This window comes from Theropithecus gelada, chromosome 2 (genome assembly GCF_003255815.1).
Source record: "Theropithecus gelada isolate Dixy chromosome 2, Tgel_1.0, whole genome shotgun sequence".
Taxonomy (NCBI): Eukaryota; Metazoa; Chordata; class Mammalia; order Primates; family Cercopithecidae; genus Theropithecus; species Theropithecus gelada.
Window position 1 is genome coordinate 72169199 of NC_037669.1, and position 15979 is coordinate 72185177.

The 15979-nt window shown below is 38.6% G+C and overlaps 1 long non-coding RNA gene across 1 annotated transcript in view; it reads right to left on the bottom strand.

Moving 5' to 3' along the window:
* Window positions 1-11306: 11306 nt before the first annotated feature.
* LOC112618905 overlaps window positions 11307-15979 on the bottom strand; it is a 301179-nt gene continuing 296506 nt past the window's right edge. The window contains exon 7 of the long non-coding RNA XR_003118138.1: window positions 11307-11894. This is a non-coding gene — a long non-coding RNA (uncharacterized LOC112618905). The remainder of the gene's footprint in view (window positions 11895-15979) is intronic.

Consider the following 15979-nt stretch of genomic DNA (forward strand, 5'->3'; position numbering starts at 1 on the left):
TTTTTATCATGAGAGGATGTCGAATTTTTAAAAAATTTTTTCACCATCAATTGAAATGATCACATGGTTTTTCTCCTTCATTTTGTTAGTACGATGTATCACACTGATTGATTTGCATATATTGAATCATTCTTGCATCCTTGGAATAAATCCCATTTGGTCATGATGAATGACCTTTTTAATGTGTCGTTGAATTTAATTTTCTAATATTTTGTTAAGGCTTGTTGCATCAATATTCATCAGGGATGTTGGTCTGTAGTGTTTGTTTGCTTGTTTCTTTGATGTGTCTTTGTCTGGTTTTGGTATTAGAGTAATACTGGCCTTGTAGAATGAGCTTGGAAGTATTCCCTCCTCCTCCATTTTTCTGGAATAGTTTGGGTAGGATTGGTATTAGTTCTTTAAATGTTCAGTAGAATTTAGCAGTGAAGATATTGGGTCCTGGGCTTTTCATCACTGGTAGACATTTTATCAGGACTTTGATCTCACTGCTAGTTATTGGTCTGTTCTGCCTAAAAATTTTTTAATCAATTAATTTTTTTCTGTATTGATTTACATACATTAGCCTCGTATTTATCTTTTCTAGCACAGTTCTAACATCAAAGAGTTGGCCATACTGTATGCAAAAATAGACTTTTACTTGGTAAATACCTGATTATTTTAAATAGCTTCCTTATTGCTCACTTATTTTTATTTCATCTTTTATTTCTTTAAATATTTCATAAAGTAATTTTGTATTTTGTTTCGGATATTCCCATATTAAATAATTAGGTGTCTAAATCTGATTGTTTGCTTGCTTTTGCTGACTCTCACCCGTGGTGGTTTTTGGACTCCTATTGGTTGACCTCAGTGAATTGGAACCCTAGGGGGTTATACTGGGGATACTTTTCACCATGTGGGATTTGCTTCTGGACTTGCTAAGAACCAGAAGATGCTATTAGCCAGGAATAACTTTAGACCCTTTAAGGGCACAGGCTAAACCTAGGAATATAATGTTCTGCTCATGTAGTCATCCTTGATAATCATGTTTTCCTGACATTTAGAGATGGACAATACTCAAGCGTATGCATACATAATTTCTGATGATGTATCAGATGCCTCTTCTACAGCACTTTATATAACTTCTTTGTACCATCTCTCACTCTAGCCACTGATACCGTAATGGCCTCTCCCAAGTTTTGATGAGCTTCATACTGGTACAACCTTACAGTGACTCATGCCTTTTTAAAGTCAGATCAATTTTCAACATTTTATGCTTTTCATTTTCTGTGTCATAGAATATACCCAAGAGTTCCTTGAAGGTGAAATTTTGCCCCACTTCATGTACCTCTTGCTTCCTGACCCAAATTTATCTAAGACACTATGCCACGGGGTGCCTACAAGAAGTTGCTTAATTCTTGGAAATGTGGGATAGTTAAGGCCATGGGGCTACTTCTGACCCCTGGGGGCTGGAAACATACAGATAAATGTTTCTTCACCCTCAAGATTAATACCTCAGAAATGCATTTCAAAGGGTCTAGTACCAGAGTGTCCCTTAATAGCAGCCAACCCTATAACTCATCCTTATATTGGCTTTCTTTATTTCCCTGTTCATCAAGCTTATCTATTTCTCCTGCTCCCTGGATCATTTCTCCAGTAAGCTTACTGCACTCAGAACTTTGTTTCATACTCTGATTCCTGGTCAACCTATCCTAAAACAGAACAAGATTAGGAAGAAAATAAAACAGAGTAAAATGATAGAGTGATTGGAGATGAGGAGAAGAAGCTCAAAGAGCCTTTTAGGAAGACAGGACAATTGAGCTGAGATACAGAGGTATAAAGGGAGTCAACCCCATGGGAATGTGGGTGCTGTCTTCTAAATGCAGAAACAACTGGTGACAAAGCTCTGAGGTGAAAAGAAATAGAAAGCAGTAGGAAAGGAAGTTAAAGGATTGGTCAAGGTCTACTAGAAGACCTTATCAGCCACTGTAGAGAATCTGGGATTCATTCTGATTGGATCAAGAAGGCTTTTGAGAGTTATGGGAAGGAGAATAAGACAATCTGATTTGTACATGGTCAAGAAACCTGCTAGGCAGTCCTAAGAGTCAGATCTCAAAAACTGTGTTCATTGTTTAAAAATACATATAACTCGCATTGCGGTGGCTCACATCAGGGATCCCAGCACTTTGGGAGGCTGAGGCAGGTGGATAACCTCAGGTCAGGAGTTCGAGACGAGCCTGGTCAACATGGTGAAACCCCATCTCTACTAAAAATACAAAAATTAGCTGGGCATGGTGGCGGGTGCCTGTACTCCTAGTTACTCGAAAGTCTGAGGCAGGAGAATCTCTTGAACTCGAGAGACGAAGGTTGCAGTGAGCCAAGATCACACCATTGCACTCCAGCATCAGTGACAAGAGCAAAACTCTGTCTCAAAACATATATATACATATATATATATATCTCGCCACACATACTGAGAACAATTTGAACTTGTTCTGAATTCATAATCTTCGTTTTGTATTTGAGAAAATTTCCTTATGTCTGTCTTCTATTAGTTTGTATCTGAAGCCACATTACCTCTTCAGCTAATGTAGCAATCTTTGATGCTAAAAATAAACATCCTGGTATATAAATATCTGACTGTGTCTCTATTTCCAGGTGACATAATCCAAGTAGTAAAATTACTAGGCCAGAAATGGTAATTTTTTCTATTCCCTGTTACATTCAGTCAACTTATCCTAAATGAGGAGTTTGATTTATTAATTTCTACTCCTGCTAGCCTTGTTTGAGAATGCTCACCTCACTGCAAAGTCACCAGCACTCAGCCCAAGTGGTCCTTCCTTTGACAGGCAATCTGAGAGTATAAAAATGACCACACAAACTGAAACTGTACAAAGGGATCTTAATAGCCAATAGAAAAATGGCAATTATTCTATGACCTTCAAAACTTTTTGTTAAATCATTAAAACTTACTCTCAGTTATAAATGTATAGAGAAATTTAAAAGAGTAAAATGCATATATTTAGTAGAACACTAAACATTAGAAACATTGAAAAGTAAGGTGTGCTATGAACTTAATTGTGTTCCCTCCTCAAATTCATATGTTGAAACTTTAATCCTCAAAGTGACTGTATTTGAAAATAGGGCTTTTAGGAGGTAACTAAAGTTAGATGATGTCCTTAGGGTGAATCTTATCTTACGTGATTGGTGACCTTATAAGAAGAGAAGGAGAGAGAGATCTCTCTCTTCCCTCACTTGCATAAAGAGAGATCATGTGACACAGTGAGATAACAGCTGCCTATAAACTGAGAGAAGAAGCCTTGGAATAAAATCTACTTAGCCAGCCCTTTGATTTTAAACTTCCCAGACTCCAAAACTATGAGAAATAAATTCCTGTTGTTTAAATCACCGAGTCTATTGTATTTTGTTATGATAGCCTGATATAAGACAAGGTATTTTATTTCTCTATTAAAAGGAAAACAAAAAGTTGGGCACAGTGGCTTGTACCTATAATCCCAACTACTTGGGAGGCTGAGACAAGAGGATTGCTTGAACCCAGAAGTTCAAAACCATCCTGGGCAACACAGGGAGACCTCATCTCTTAAAAAAAAAAAAAAAAACATAAAAAAATTATACAAGTGCAGTGGCGCACACCTGTAGTCCCAGCTACTTGGGAGGCTGACATGGGAGGATCTTTGAGCCCAGGAGTTTAAGGCTTCAATGAGCTATGATTGTGCCACTGTACTCCAGGCTGAGCAACAGAGCAAGACCGACCCCAACTCTAAAACCAAACAAACAAACTTATCAAGAGTAGTTTAACCAGTGCTTGCCTTCCTCTTCTCATCACAGAACTTCTATACTCAAGCCGAATCTTTTCTATACTTTGGCAAATTGTCATACTCCATTTTAAATCTCAATTGGCTTCCAACATTTTATCCTTCAGGATTTCAATGTCATGAAATATCTTCAGGAGTTTCTTGAATGTGAAAATTTTTTCCTAATGTCACTTTCTCTAGGACATCTTCATACTTTCACATCAATCACTTTTCTCGTTTACATTGACAAGTTCACCTTCACTAAGTTCCACTGGCTATATATGTAGAATCTCTCAAATGGTGGTAGTGTTAATGTTCCTACAGTTAGCTCTTTCTTCTCTGATTTCACCCACATTCAATTTTCATTTCAGTTCCAGTATTATCGTTTTTTGTTTCCTTCCTCCATTTTCATATTTATTGGCCAATTTCTTAATTCAGCTATCCATTTCTGTAAAATGTCATGTGGTTCTATCACTGGCAGACAAGAGGCAACACAACTACATGCATTGCTGTCTGTGCATAATCTAAATAACAGGTGCACAGTGACCAATTGACAACAGGCTTTGAAAGGAATGACATCATGGGTCTCTAGTTATGATTCTCATCTCTTATTTATGTAGTGATTTGTAGATTGAAGAACTAGTAAGAGAAGACTGGAATTCACACAATTACAGTTAATATTCTGTGGTAACTGAAATTTGAACTGTTTTTGGAGGGCTGGTGTTAGTAAATTAACTGGTGGTGAATGAAATTTGTGCATGTCACTACCACACAAAACAAATACTGACTATATTATAATGTTTTTCATCGTCATCATTTAGATAGATGAAAGGTGACAAGTCTTGGCTTTTTTTTAAAAATTATGCATTAAGTTCTAGGGTATATGTGCACAATGTGCAGGTTTGTTACATAGCTATACATATGCCATGTTCGTTTGTTGCACCCATCAACTCGTCATTTACATTAGGTATTCCTCCTAATGCTATCCTGCCCCAGCCCCACAACCCCCAACAGGCCTCTGTGTTTGATGCTCCCCGCCCTGTTTCCATGTGTTCTTGTAGTTCAACTCCCACCTATGAGTGAGAACATGCGGCGTTTGGTTTTCCATCCTTGTGATAATTGGCTTACAGTGATGGTTTCCAGCTTAATCCATGTCCCTGCAAAGGACATGAACTCATCCTTTTTTATGGCTGCATAGCATTCCATGGGGTATATGTGTCACATTCTCTTAATCCATTCTATGCATGACGGACATTTGGATTGGTTCCAAGTCTTTGCTATTGTGAATAGTACCACAATAAACATATATGTGCATGTGTCTTTATAATAGCATGATTTGTAATCCTTTGGGTATATACCCAGTAATGGGATTGCTGGGTCAAATGGTATTTCTGGTTCTAGATCCTTGAGGAATTGCCACACTGTCTTCCACAATAGTTGAACTAATTTACACTCCCACCAACAGTGTAAAAGCATTTCTCTCTCTCCACATCCTCTCCTGCATCTGTTGTTTCCTGACTTTTTAATGATCACCATTCTAACTGGTGTGAAATGGTGTCTCATTGTGGTTTTGATTTGCATTTCTCTGATGACCAGTGAGGATGAGAATTTTTTCATATGTCTGTTGGCTGCATAAATGTCTTCTTTTGAGAAGTGTCTGTTCATATCCGTTGACCACTTTTTGATGGGGTTGTTTTATTCTTGTAAATTTGTTTAAGTTCTCTGTGGATTCTGGATATTAGCCGTTTGTCAAATGGGTAGATTGCAAAGATTTTCTCCCATCATGTAGGTTGCCTGTTCACTCTGATGATAGTTTCTTTTGCTGTGCAGAAGTTCTTTAGTTTAATTCGATCCCATTTGTCAATTTTGACTTTTGTTCCCATGGCTATTCGTGTTTTAGTCATGAAGTCTTTGCCCACGCCTATGTCCTGAATGGTATTGCCTAGGTTTTCTTCTAGGGGTCTTACATTTAAGTCTTTAATCCATCTTGAGTTAATTTTTGTATACAGTGTAAATGAGGAATCCAGTTTCAGCTTTCTATATATGGCTAGCCAGTTTTCCCAGCACCATTTATTAAATAGGGAATCCTTTACCCATTGCTTGTTTTTGTCAGGTTTGTCAAAGATCACATAGTTGTAGACATGTGGTATTATTTCTGAGGCCTCTGTTCTGTTCCATTGGTCTATCTCTCTGTTTTGGTACCAGTACCATGCTGTTTTGGTTACTGTAGCCCTGTAGTATAGTTTGAAGTCAGGTAGCATGATGCTTCCAGCTTTGTTCTTTTAGCTTAGGATTGTCTTGGCTATGCAGGCTATTTTTGGTTCCATGGGAACTTTAATTTTTCCAATTCTGTGAAGAAAGTCATTGGCAACTTGATGGAGCTGGCATTGAATCTGTAAATTACCTTGGGCAGTATGGCCATTTTCACGATATTGATTCTTTCTATTCATGAGTATGGAATATTCTTCCATTTGTTTGTGTCCTCTTTTATTTCATTGAGTAGGGGTTTGCAGTTCTCCTTGAAGAGGTCCTTCTCATCCCTTGTAAGTTGGATTCCTAGGTATTTTATTCTCTTTGTAGTTATTGTGAATGGGAGTTCACTCATGATTTGGCTGTTTGTCTGTTCTTGGTGTATAGGAATGCCTGTGATTTTTGCAAATTGATTTTGTATCCTGAGACTTTGCTGAAGTTGCTTATCAGCTTATGGAGGTTTTGGGCTGAGACCATGGGGTTTTCTAAATATACAATCATGTCATCTGCAAACAGAGACAATTTGACTTTCTCTTTTCCTAATTGAATACCCTCTATTTCTTTTCCTTGCCTGATTGTCTTTGCCAGAACTTCCAACACTATGTTGAATAGGAGTGGTTAGAGAGGGCTTCCTTGTCTTCTGCCAGTTTTCAAAGGGAATGCTTCCAGTTTTTGCCCATTCAGTATGTTACTGGCTGTGGGTTTGTCATAAATAGCTCTTATTATTTTGAGATACTTTCCATCAATACCTAGTTTATTGAGAGGTTTTAGCATGAAGGGGTGCTGAATTTTATCAAAGACCTTTTCTGCATCTATTGAGATAATCATGTGGTTTTTGTCACTGGTTCTGTTTTTGTGATGGATTACATTTATTGATTTGCATATATTGAACCAACCTTGCATCCCAGGGATGAAGCCAACTTGATCGTGGTGGATAAGCTTTTTGATGTCCTGCTGGATTTGGTTTGCCAGTATTTTATTTAGGATTTTCACATTGATGTTCAGCAGGGATACTGGCCTAAAATTCTCTTTTATTATTGTGTCTCTACCAGGCTTTGGTGTTAGGATGATGCTAGCCTCATAAAATGAGTTAGGGAGGATTCCCTCTTTTTCTATTGATTGAAACAGTTTCAGAAGGAATGGTACCAGCTCCTCTTTGTACCTATGGTAGAATTCGGCTGTGAATCTGTCTAGTCCTGGACCTTTTTTTGTTAGTAGGCTATTTATTAATTATTGCCTTAATTTCAGAACCTATTATTGGTCTATTCAGAGATTCAACTTCTTCCTGGTTTAGTCTTGGGAAGGTGTATGTGTCCAGGAATTTATCCATTTCTTCTAGATTTTCTAATTTATTTGCATAGAGATGTTTATAGTATTCTCTGATGGTAGTTTGTATTTCTGTGGGATTGGTGGTGATATCCCCTTTATCATTTTCTATTGCATCTGTTTGATTCTTCTCTTTTCTTCTTTATTAGTCTTGCTAATGGTCTATCCATTTGGTTGATTTTTTCAAAACACTAGCTCCTGGATTCATTGATTTTTTGAAGGAATTTTTGTGTCTCTATCTCCTTCAGTTCTGCTCTGATCTTGGTTATTTCTTGGCTTCTGCTAGCTTTTGAATTTGTTTGCTCTTGCTTCTCTAGCTCTTTTAATTGTAATGTTACGGTGTCGATTTTAGATCTTCACTACTTTCTCTTGTGGGCATTTAGTTCTGTAAGTTTCCCTCTACACGCCGCTTTTAATGTGTCCCAGAGATTTTGGTACATTGTGTCTTTGTTCTCATTGGATTCAAAGAACATCTTTATTTCTCCCTTCATTTCGTTATTTACCCAGTAGTCATTCAGGAGCAGGTTGTTCAGTTTCCATGTTGTTGTGTGGTTTTGAGTGAGCTTATTAATCCTGAGTTCTAATTTGATTGCACTATGGTCTGAGACACAGTTTGTTGTGATTTCTATTCTTTTACATTTGCTGAGGAGTGTTTTACTATCAATTATGTGGTCAATTTTAAGAAAAAGTGCAATGTGGTGCTGAGAAGAACGTATATTCTGTTGATTTGGGGTGTAGAATTCTGTAGGTATCTATTAGGTCTGCTTGGTCCAGAGCTGAGTTGAAGTCCTGAATATCCTTGTTAACCTTCTGTCTCATTGATCTGTGTAATATTGACAATGGGGTGTTAAAGTCTCCCATTATTATTGTGTGGGAGTTTAAGTCTCTTTGCAGGTCCCTAAGGACTTGCTTTATGAATCTGGGTGCTCCTGCATTGGGTGCATATATATTTAGGATAGTTAGCTCTTCTTGGTGAATTGGTCTCTTTACCATTATGGAGTGGTCTTCTTTGTTTCTTTTGATCCCTGTTGGTTTAAAGTCTATTTTATCTGAGACCAGGATTGCAACCCCTGCTTTCTTTTTGCTTTCCATTTGCTTGGTAGATCTTCTTCCATCCCTTTATTTTGAGCCTATGTGCATTTTTGCACGTGAGATGGGTCTCTCAATACAGCACACCAATTATTCTTGACTCTTTATCCAATTTGCCAGTCTGTGTCCTTTAATTGGGGCATTTAGCCCATTTACAGGTAAGGTTAATATTGTCGTGTTTTAATTTCATCCTGTCATTATGATGTTAGCTGGTTATTTTGCCTGTTAATTGATGCGATTTCTTCATAACGTCAATGGTCTTTACCATTTGGCATGTTTTTGCAGTGGCTGGTATTGGTTGTTCCTTCCCATGTTTACTGCTTCCTTCAGGAGCTCTTGAAAGGCAGGCCTGGTGGTGACAAAATCTCTCAGCATTTGCTTGTCTGTACATGATTTTATTTCTCCTTCACTTATGAAACTTAGTTTGGCTGGATATGAGATTCTTGGTTGAAAATTCTTTTCTTTAAGAATGTTGAATATTGGCCCCCTCTCTCTTCTGACTTGTAGGGTACCTGCTGAGAGATCTGCTGTTAGTCTGATGGGCTTCCCTTTGTGGGTAATCCAATCTTTCTCTCTGGCTGCCCATAGCATTTTTTCCTTTATTTCAACCTTGGTGAATCTGACAATTGCGTGTCTTGGGGTTACCCTTTTCGAGGAGTATCTTTGTGTTGTTCTCTGTATTTCCTGAATTTGAATGTTGGCCTGCTTTGCTAGGTTAGGGAAGTTCTCCTGGATAATATCCTGAAGAATGTTTTCTAACTTGATTCTATTCTTCCTGTCGGTTTCAGGTACACTGATCAAACGTGTATTTGGTCTTTTCACATAGTCCCATATTTCTTGGAAGCTTTGTTCATTTCTTTTCACCTTTTTCTCTAATCTTGTATTCTCAGTTTATTTCATTAATTTGATCTTCAATCACTGATATCCTTTCTTCCACTTGATCGAATTGGCTACTGAAGCTTGTGCATGTGTCATGAAATTCTTGTGCCGTGGTTTTCCCCTCCATCAGGTCATATAAGGTCTTTTCTAGACTGTTTATTCTTGTTAGCCATTCATCTAATATTTTTTCAAGGTTTTTAGCTTCCTTGAGATGTGTTAGTACATGCTCCTTTAGCTCGGAGAAGTTTGTTATTACTGACCTTCTGAAGTCTACTTCTGTCAACTCATCAAACTCATTCTCCATCCAGTTTTGTTCCCTTGCTGGCGAGGAGCTGCGATCCTTTGAAGGAGAAAAGGCACTCTGTTTTTAAAATTTTCAGCTTTTCTGCTCTGGTATCTCCCTATCTTTGTGGTTTTATCTACCTTTAGTCTTTGATATTGGTGACCTACAGATGGGTTTTTGGTGTGGATGTCCTTTTTGTTGATGTTCATGCTATTCTTTTCTGTTTGTTAATTTTCCTTCTAACAGTCAGACTCCTCAGCTGCAAGTCTGTTGTAGTCACCAGCAGAGGCTACAGAACAGCAAATATTGCTGCCTGAGCATTCCTCTGGAAGTTTCATCCCAGAGGGGCACCCGCCTGTTTGAGATGTCTGTTGGCACCTACTGGGAGATGTTTCCCAGTCAGGCTACATGGGGTTGAGGGACTAGCTTGAGGATGCAGTCTGTCCATTCTTGGAGCTCGAACGTGGTGCTGAGAGAATCACTGCTCTCTTCAGAGTTGTCAGGGACATTTAAGCCTGCAGAAGCTGTCTGCTGCCTTTTGTTCTACTATGCCCTGCCCCCAGAGTTGGAATCTATAGAGGCAGTAGGCCTTGTTAAGTTGTGGTGGGCTCCACCCATTTCATGCCTCCTGGCCTCTTTGTTTACACTGTGAGCTACTCAAGCCTCAGCAATGGTGGACGCCCCTCCCCCTATCAAGCTGCAGAGTCACAGGTCGAACTCAGACTGCTGTGCTAGCAGTGAGCAAGGCTCTGTGGGCATGGGACCCGCCGAGCCAGGCAAGGGAGGGTATCTCCTGATCTGCTGGTTGCTAAGACTATGGGAAAAGCACAGTATTTGGTCAGGAGAGTACTGTTTCTCCAGGTAGAGTCTGTCACAGCTTCCCTTGGCTGGGAAAGGGAAATCCACCCCTTGCACTTCCTGAGTGAGGTTGTTATGCCCAGACCGTTTATTCCCCGAAGAAGACCACCAGAGTCCAGAGTCAAAGCTAAGCAGCAAGGATCTTTATTACAGGTTCGAACCTGGAACTCTCCCTCGCTCGCGAAACGAGACGGGCAGGAGAGCTCCCCCACTGAGCTCCGAGCAGTGTTATATAGTCTAAGAAAAGTGGGCATAGAGTTATTATACAAATCAGATATATGATTGGCTAGTGTTTGAACAAGGCGATTTGGCTAACTATGATTGGTTCCCGCCATTTCTGATATTTTGGTTCAACCTTTGAGGCGGGAGAGCAGGTTTATGGCAGTAAGAGTTTATCTTACTTAAACACGTCTTGTGACCCTGCCTCAGAACTTACAAAATCTCTGGTAGGTGCAGAAAAACAGGTACTCACAGAACTTACGAAATCTCTGGTATGTGCAAAGATTAGAGAGCAGAACAAAGGGTGTAGCGAGGGGGGCAGGTACACATCTATCTTTGTGTCCTTTCAAGGTGACACCCCCCCCTCCTTCAGCTCACCCTCTGTGGGCTGCACCCACTGTGCAACCATTCCCAATGAGATGAACTAGGTACCTCAGTTGGAAATGCAGAAATCACCCATCTTCTGTGTCGATGTTGCTGGGAGCTACAGACGGGAACTTTTCCTATTTGGCCATCTTAGAAGCACTTGATAAGTCTTGTTTAATAAGTTTGAATCCTACCTCTCAAACCTATCAGCTGTATGATTTGAACAAATTATTTATTCTAATCCCTTTGAGTTTCAACATCTTTATTTGTAAAATAGAGCCAGTAGCCGCACTTAACATTATTGTTTTTTCTTTTGGTTATCATTCATTGGGCACTTAGGTGCCAGGTAGGATGCTAAACATGTTAATGTGGTAAATTCCTAGTAAAAGTTACATTTAAATTTCCCTTTCTTTGGGGATTTTAGTGTTTTCCATATTGTTTGGTAAATGGTTTCTTTATCTCCCTCAAAGCTGCAAGTTTGGCTTACAAGTTTCAAAGATATTCTGTTCATATCAGATGCTATTCACCCATAAGATTAGAATACACAGCCAGGTGCAGTGGCTCACGCCTGTAATCCCAACACTTTGGGAGGCCAAGGTGGGTGGATCACGAGGTCAGGAGATTGAGACCATCCTGGCCAACATGGTGAAACCCTGTCTCCACTAAAATACAAAAAAAAAAAAAAAAATCAGTTGGGTGTGGTGGCACACACCTGTAGTCCCAGCTACTCAGGAGGCTGAGGCAGGGAAATCACTTGAACCTGGGAGGCGGAGGTTGCAGTGAGCCGAGATCACGCCACTGCACTTCAGCCTGGTCAGAGCAAGACTCTGTCTCTAAATAAATAAATAAATAAATAAATAAATAATACACCTCAGAACCGTCATGACCTGCATATAAAGTCTCTTTTCATAAGGCTTACTTTAAATGAATAACTAAAATAATTAATAGTTAATCTGTGCACTAATGTTAAGTCAAAATAATTGACATTATCTGAAAATGACTATATCCTTGATTGATAGAGCCTTTTGTATTGCAGCACAATACTTACAACTGAGAAATGGTGACTTTAAAGTCATACCACTATTGACTTTGAAGAGTGCCTCCCTATAGTTTCTGTAATTTTAACTTTTAAATTCCTAATTTAGTTAAGCAATTCACAAGAATTCTATTACTGACTTTATAAGTCATAGCTCCCAAACAAAATACTGATGAAACCTTCAATTCTCCAAAAATTACATGCCCTTGAGAGAGTTACTATTTTGAGAGACATTTTATCTTTTCAGATGCAAAAGGGAATCTTGTATGTACAGATGGGCATCTTCTTTGAGGCATATGCTAAGATAATAAAACCACAGGCATTTCTTCTGCATAGAATTGTGTCACAGGATTGTAATGCACAAGACTGCTTTGAAAATACTGTTTTCTAACTTGAGACCTCGGTCATAGGTAGGAAAGAGAACCAAAGTCACTGGACACAATGAGGAAAAGAAAAAGATTCTTTTGCATTGAGTATTTTTAAATGAGTATACAGTATAGATTAGTCACTACTAATGGTTTGAAAAGATAAAGAAAACCAAAAGATACACACAAACCAGCTACCATCACTTTTAAATTAAATTTTAATGATTCTGTGTCATGTTTTCATGAAGGTGAGTTTAGTGTGATCCTTTTAAGAGTAATACCTTCCCTTGAATCATCAGAGGTGTCTTTTAATAATTATCTTCTTAGAATTGTTAACCTGAAACATTGAGATTATATATATTTAGTACAGGAAACTTCAATCATTACAGTGTTTTAAGTAAGAGGAAACCATACTAGCTAAGATAAAAAAGAAGAAAAATACCAAGTACTAGGAGCTCTCATATACTTCTGATGGCAGTGAATTGGCAACCACTTTTGAAAAGTGATGTTTCTTACCAAAGATGTAAACATGCACACTCCATAACCCAAACGTCCATTCTTAGATATATTCACGACAGAAATATGACATGTGTTCATAAAAAGATACATTAAAGTATTTATGAAACATAATCCCCAGCGTTGGAGGTGGGGCTTAGTGGGAGGCGTTTGGATCATGAGGGCAAATTCCTCATGAATGGCTTGGACTATTCCCTTGGTGATAAATGAGTTCTTGCTCTGAGTTCACAGGAGATCTGGTCATTTAAAAATGTGTGGCACCCCTCCACACACACGCTCTCTTTTTCCCTTGCTCCTGCTCTGCTATGTGAGATTGCCTGCTCCCCCTTTGTCTTCCACCATGATTGTAAGCTTCCTGAGGGCTCCCCAGAAGCCAGGCAGATGCCAACACCATGCCTCTTGTAAAGCCTGCAGAACCACAAGTCAATTAAGCCTCTTTTCTTTATAAATTACCCAGTCTTAGGTATCTGTTTATAGCAATGCAAAAATGGCCCAATACAGCCCCTACCATTTGGGTAGGATCTACCCAAATGCTCATCCCAGTTTAGTGGATTAATTTGGTGGTATATTCACTCATCAGCAATGCAAATGAACCATCTGCAATGACATGTAGTCTGGTGGACCAATCTTTCAAACTTAATGGTAAATGAAAGACCTCAGACACACACAGGAAGTACATATTATATAGGATTCTATTCTATGAAATACAACACAGGCAAAATTAATCTATACAATTAAAAAGCCCAAATAGTGGTTACTCTGGGGAGTAGGGAGATTTGTGTCTAGAAGGTAGCATGAGCGGGCTTCTAAGATGTTTGTTTGTGAGTGCTAGTCACACAGTTGTTTTCAGTTTGTGAAAACATGTTGAATGGCCAATTTCATGTGCACATTTCTCCATGTAAATTATATTTTAATAAAATTTAAACAGTAAAAAATAAAAGCAGAATGCTTTTAAGATAATGTGGTTTGTTCACTTCAATTTATATACTGTTTTCCACATTAACTTTATAATAATCAACAGCAAAGATTTCTTAATAACAAAACTATCATCTTCCCTGCAGAATATTTTTTAATTAACTAGTGATTCATTCATAAAACACAATGCAGGGTCTAGTTCTGCCACAAAATGGCATTGCTGTAGACATCATCATAGTAATGTCACTTATTTTTCTGATGTGTTTAACCAAATTAGTACATCTGAAGATTGCAGAATAAATATTTTATACCCCACTTTAGAAAGGCATTTTATTACACAAACATTAAAATCCCCTTCCAGAAAATACAACCTAGTTAACTGAATTTGTATCCTACTGAAGTTTCCTTAGCTCTTCAAGGAAAAATACATAGCGCCAAAATTACCCTTGAAAATTCCCCAGTGATGTGGTACACCAGAGATTGAACGACAACTCATAGTCTATACAAGATAGATGGTTTTTGCTTTAACACTAATTTGATCACTTTTTATCTGATTGAAGATGAGATAAAGGAACTAGCTGGTATTTATGACCATATTAATAAGAGGAAACAAAAACATCAGAATCCCATCAGCCTCAGAAGCACCTGGAAGCTGTAATTAACTGAGGCAACAGCAAAGTCACAGAGTCCAACTCAGAGTTCCTGTAGGACGTACTCTCACTGGGTAGAGTGGCTGGTTGGATTGCCCTTATTATTTAAATTTTTTTCCCTTTTGCTTTCTCCCAGTCACCATCCCTGACCCCAGTGTGGTGTACTCATAATTGAATTCATAAAATTTTTAGTTTACCCTTCTGAAAAATCAGAATATCTACCTTACATTGTAATGGCAAAATGTAAATGTATCTAAAATGCCTCCTGGGCAGCATAGTATCCAGCATGTCGTGAGTGCTCAGCAAATAACAGCTATTATTATTGTGGTAGAAGAATGTGAAAATAAATAAAAGGTATCAAATTATGACACAGTCCCAAAACAAATTTTAAAATTAATTACCCTTTTTCAAACTGTGCGGAAAAATTTTAAAAATTTTAAAAATATGTATGATTCACCTCACTCAGCACCCTTTTCCCAAAACTCAAGATCATGTGGCCACCATGGCTCCCTTTCCATTCCCCTGGCAATATGGCTTTGATGGCACACCATCAAGAGGTAAAGCGCATTTCTCAGTCCACTGGATGATAACTGACTATGGAATGTTTGGCCAACTGAAATCAGCAAAAGGGGCTGAGTGCCTGTTCCAGATTTGGGCCTCCAGAAGCAATGTGGGTTCTCACTTTGTCTCTGGGGACTCTGCCTCAGTCATGAGCATAACCTTGGGCTAGCCTGTACGAGGAAGAGAGACAACGTGGGACAGAGGCCAGTTAGCCTACTTATGCCAGTTGAGGTCCCAGATACCTGCCAGACCCACATTGATCAGCAAAGCCACCAAAGCCAGGCTACAGCTCCACTGTGGTCACTCACAGCTGACCACAGACACACGAGAAGACACACTAGTACTGCCCAGCAGAATCATGAGCCAAATACACAATTGTTATTTTAAGTCAACATATTTTGGGTGAATTTTTACTCAGCCATACCTATCTGATAGAGACTGTATATTTTCTAATCCCTTCAAAATTTTTATTTAACCCTAGAGCATTAATTGCAATGTGTGGTTCAGACACATTGTAGTATTCCTACACATTATGTAATATGTTCAGACATTCCATAATATTCCACAAAGATACATATATGCACTAACCTAGGGGTTGGGTGTAAAAAAATGTGTCCCACTGATTCACCTCTTTCATAATAGAGTATCCATGGACCTACAATAACAAAGACTTAGACCTTAATCACCAGCATAGTCTGGTCATTTTCTATCTGTCACATTATAAATAAATTATTTAACCAACATGTGTATCAGAGATTCTGGCCAATGTAGTTGGGCATGCATCTTCTTTCAAACTTGATGCACAATTAGGAAATACCTAACTGAGAAGATCAACTTTAAATACCAGCTTAGAATCATGAATAGTTACACAGGGG